This window comes from Arachis ipaensis, chromosome B7, assembly GCF_059453495.1.
Source record: "Arachis ipaensis isolate K30076 ecotype BB chromosome B7, ASM5945349v1, whole genome shotgun sequence".
In the NCBI taxonomy this organism is placed as follows: domain Eukaryota; kingdom Viridiplantae; phylum Streptophyta; class Magnoliopsida; order Fabales; family Fabaceae; genus Arachis; species Arachis ipaensis.
This window is the reverse complement of record NC_142442.1, coordinates 86840101-86845239: the sequence shown is the minus strand read 5'-3', so window position 1 is coordinate 86845239 and position 5139 is coordinate 86840101. Positions and strand designations below refer to the sequence as shown.

Sequence of the window (5139 nt, the reverse complement as noted above, 5' to 3'; positions counted from 1 at the left end):
AGTTTTCCTCACTGAAGAATGCAGTGCAGTCATTCTGAAAAGCTTACCAAAGAAGCTTAAAGATCCCGGAAGCTTTATGATACCATCCACATTAGAGGATGCTTGTACCAAGACAGCTCTATGTGATCTTGGGGCAAGTATCAACCTGATACCTGCATCCACCATCAAAAAGCTTGGTTTGACTGATGAAGTTAAACCAACCCGGATATGCCTCCAACTTGCTGATGACTCCACTAAAATTCCATCAGGCGTAATTGAGGACATGATTGTCAAGGTTAGGCCATTTGCCTTTCCCACTGACTTTGTGGTGCTGGAAATGGAGGAGTACAAGAGTGCAACTCTCATTCTAGGAAGACATTTCCTAGCAACTGGATGAACCCTCGTTGATGTCCAAAAAGGGGAGGTGACATTGATAGTCAATGAGGATGAGTTTAAGTTGAATGCTGTCAAAGCTATGCAGCATCCAGACACCTCAAATGACTGCATGAGCATTGATATTATTGACTCCCTGGTGAAAGGGGTCAATATGACTGAGAGTCTCGAATCAGAGCTAGAGGACATTTTTAAAGATGTTCAGCCTGATATGGAGGAACTAGAGAAAACAGAAGAACCTCTGAAGACTCCTCAGGAAGAGGAGAAGCCTCCTAAATCCAAGCTCAAACCACTACCACCATCCTTGAAATATGCATTTCTGGGAGAAGATGACACTTTTCCTGTGATCAAAAGCTCTACTTTAGAGCCACAGGAAGAGAAAGCACTAATTCAGGTGCTAAGGACACACAAGAAAGCTCTTGGGTGGTCCATAAGTGAGCTTAAGGGCATTAGTCCAGCCAGATGCATACACAAGATCCTATTGGAGGATGATGCTAGCCAGTGGTCCAACCACAGAGGCGGATGAATCCAGCCATGAAGGAGGTGGTGCAGAAAGAAGGTCACTAAATTACTAGAGGCTGGGATTATTTATCCTATTTCTGATAGCCCCTGGGTGGACCCTGTCCAAGTTGTCCCCAAGAAGGGAGGCATGATAGTGGTTCATAATGAAAAGAATGAACTGGTTCCTACAAGAATAGTTACAGGGTGGCGTATGTGTATTGACTACAGAAGGCTCAATACAGCCACCAGAAATGATCATTTTCCTTTACTATTCATAGACCAGATGCTAGAGAGACTCGAAAGTCATGAATACTACTACTTTTTGGATGACTATTTAGGTTACAACCAAATTACAGTAGATCCTCAGGACCAAGAGAAAATAGCATTCACATGTCCATCTGGAGTATTTGCCTACAGAAGGATGCCATTTGGTCTGTGCAATGCACCTGCAACCTTTCAGAGGTGCATACTCTCTATCTTCTCTGATATGGTAGAGAAGTTTCTGGAAGTCTTCATGGATGACTTCTCAGTATTTGGAGACTCATTCAGCTCCTATCTTGACCATCTAGCACTTATTCTGAAAAGGTGCCAAGAGACTAACCTGGTTTTAAACTGGCAGAAATGTCACTTTATGGTGACTGAAGAAATTGTCCTTGAGCACAAAATTTCAAACAAGGGAATAGAGGTGGATCAAGCTAAGGTAGAGGTAATTGAAAAATTACCACCTGATGCCAGGGCATTTTGGCCAGTTTCACTGACCTTTTCTTTACTGTTTTAGGGTAGTTTCATGCATTTTCTTAGGAAATAAGCAAGTTTTGGGTAGAATTTCACTTACATCTTCATTCAAGCAAACATTGTGCATTTTACATGATTTCATGAGAATTATGCATAAATTAAATGACAAATTGGATGATGCATGTCTCATAACTTGGATTAGAACTTTGATGCACTTTATTGCTTGATTTCAGGACAAAGGAAGCAAGGAAGAACCACGTTAGCAGCCACGTTAGTCTAATTAACGTGACCTCTAACGTGGAAGGGAAGCTAGATTGCAACGTTAATGAGAAAAGTAATCGCCAATAACGCCCTCGAAGCCATCATAGCCCACGTTAATTGCCACGCTAACTACATTAACGTGGTAGTTAACGTGGAAGAAGAAAATGAAGCCAACGTTAGTGACACTCACCTTTGTCACTAACGTTGGACCAAGCTCATATTGGCCACGTTAAGAGCCACGTTAACTCAGTTAACGTGGACTTTAACGTGGGGAAACAAAAGAATGACCAATGTTAGTGACACTCACCTTTGTCACTAACGTTGAGCTAAGCCACTTTAAGCCACATTAGTTGCCACGTTAACTCAGTTAACGAGGACTCTAACGTGGAGGGAGCAAAGAATCGCCAATGTTAGTGACACTCACCTTTGTCACTAACGTTGGAGATGGCTAGCAATACCACATTAGAAGCCACGTTAACCTAGTTAACGTGAACTCTAATGTGGGAAGTAGGGGCATTTTGGAATGTTAGTGACAAAGGTAAGTGTCACTAACATTCTCGAACATGTGGCAAGCCTACGTTAAAGTTCACGTTAGCTGACAAAGGTAAGTGTCAATAACGTTCTCGAAGATATGGCAAGCCTACGTTAAAGGTCACGTTAGCTACACTAACGTAAACTTTAACGTAGGGAGAAAGGAGGATTCTCAACGTTATTGGAAAAAGTAAGTCCCAATAACGTGTGCGAAGGACCAAGAGGCAACGTTAGTCAAGTTGATGCCACTAACATTGAAGTTAACGTGGACCACTTTGGGTTAGGAACGTTAGTGAAAAGGTGATTGTCACTAACGTTCTCAACCCCACATTTTTCCTTAACGTTAACACCACTAACGTCCTAAGCTAGAATCCCTGCCTACTTCACACTTTCTCTCTGCAAGTAAAGCTAAGCCCACTGAAAAAGATAACTGCTTCAACTCAAGATCCAAAGGCCCATATCCAAGACTTGAAGAGCCAACTAGAAGATCAGAAGAATAGTATAAATAGGGAGAGCTTTGAACTAGAAGGGAGCTTTTTGGGCATCATTAGAATTACTCTCTGTATTTTACTTTCTCTGCAACTTTTAGTTTAATTCTCAGAATGTACTCTCCATCTATGCTTTTCATTCCCAGAGCTATGAACAACTAAACCCCTTTCATTGGGTTAGGGAGCTCTGTTGTAATTTGATGGATCAATAATAGTTTTCATTATCCTTCTTCTCTCTTTTCTCTTGATTTTACTAGAAAGCTTTCAATCTTCATCCAATTGAGTAGTTATCTTGGAAAAGAAGCTATTCATACTTGGATCTCTTCTGAACCTTGGAAGAGGAATGAAGAGATCATCCTAGAATTGCTTTCTCATGTTGGACTAAATTTGGGTTTGGGCGGATATGGTGACATATAATTCTCCCAATGCTTTGATTTGGAAATATATGTGGTATAATCAGTGATCACACTTCATCTCTTTTCATGAGCAATTAGACCAAGGAATTGGCTATTGATCTGATTTGAGAGATTAAATTACCAAGGAATTGGAATTTAATCACTTAAGATTGCCAAGGAGATCAATGAATGCATTGATTGAGGAAGAGATGAAAATGAACTTGATCCAGAGAATGCAACATCTCCTAAGCCCAATGAACTCCCCATTTCTGATCTTACCCATTCTCTTTACTTTCTGCTATTTACTTTCATGCTAAACTCCCCTTCCCTAGTTAAGACTCTGCAATTTACCTTCCGTCATTTATTTTCTGCAATTTACTTTTCCACCATTTAATTTCTTGCAATTCTCAACCCAATTTCTGCTTAGCTCAACTAGAACATTCTTCCAATTAAAGTTGCTTGACCAATCAATCCCTGTGGGATTCGACCTCACTCTTTTGTGAGTTATTACTTGACGACAATTTGGTATACTTGCCGAGGGAGATTTGTTAAAGGACAAGTTTCTGTGCATCAAGTTTATGGCACCGTTGCCGGGGATTGATTTTGTATTAACAATGATTAAATTGGTGGATAACTAGATTGATCATTTGTTTTTATTTTGTCTGATTTAAGTTCATTTGAGTAATTTACTTTCTATTCAGTTATTTTCTTCCCTTTCCCCTACCCATTTTTCTTAGTTGTTTATAATTCAGTCACCAACCCACTAACTGTTTGATATATTGCATCACTCACACTAACAGCATTTCTGTAGAAATTACTATCTGCATCTATCTTTCTTGCTTTTGCCTTGTTGGTTGTATGACAGGTAGAAGAAGCGGGGCTTCAACTTCCTTTGATTCTGAACCTGAGAGGACCTTCCTTAGATTAAGGAGGGAAGCAAGAGGAAAGAGAGTAGTTGGTGTTGAGGAAGAGGAGGAGTACTTTGAACCAGATATGGATGAGAATATGGAGAACCATCATGAAGAAGAGGCTCACAACCATGGCCGAGAAGGTCCAGCACATCAGGCTAGGCAAGAGAGAAGAGTTTTGGGTTCTTACATCAATCCAAACCCAAGAAACTGTGGAAGTAGTATCCAACAGCCAACCATACATGCCAACAACTTTGAACTAAAGCCACAGCTCATCACCCTTGTTCAGAACAATTGTTCATTCGGAGGAAGTGTCCAAGAAGACCCCAATCAACATCTAACCACCTTCCTGAGGATATGCGATACTGTGGAGTCTAATGGTGTTCATCCTGACACTTATAGACTACTTCTGTTCCCTTTCTCACTCAAGGACAAAGCATCTAAATGGCAGGAATCCTTTCCAAAGGAGAGTTTAGCAACCTGGGAAGATGTGGTGAACAAATTCTTGGCAAGATTCTATCCTCCTCAACGGATCAACAGGTTGAGAGCTGATGTACAAACCTTTAGGCAGCAAGATTGTGAGACTCTATATGAAGCATGGGAGAGGTTTAAGGACCTGACAAGAAGATGCCCGCCAGATATATTCAATGAATGGGTGCAGTTGCACATTTTCTATGAATGTCTTTCATATGAATCAAAGAAGGCAGTAGACCACTCATCCGGGGGATCTCTGAACAAGAAGAAGACCATTGAAGAAGCTATAGATGTCATTGAGACTGTAGCTGAGAATGACTATTTCTATGCTTCTGAAAGAGGCAACACTAGAAGAGTGATGGAGCTGAACAACGTGGATGCACTGCTAGCTTAAAACAAGATGATTACCAAGTAATTAGCTGACCTCACCAAGAAGATGGAGAGGAATCTAGTAGCAGCAATCACCACTTCAGC

The 5139-nt window shown here is 40.8% G+C and overlaps 1 non-coding gene across 1 annotated transcript; it reads right to left on the bottom strand.

Moving 5' to 3' along the window:
* Positions 1–4729: 4729 nt before the first annotated feature.
* LOC148553229 (small nucleolar RNA R71) lies at positions 4730–4836 on the bottom strand. Its single transcript, XR_015893792.1, has one exon. It is a non-coding gene; the product is annotated as a small nucleolar RNA R71 (small nucleolar RNA).
* Between the last annotated feature and the right edge of the window lie 303 nt (positions 4837–5139).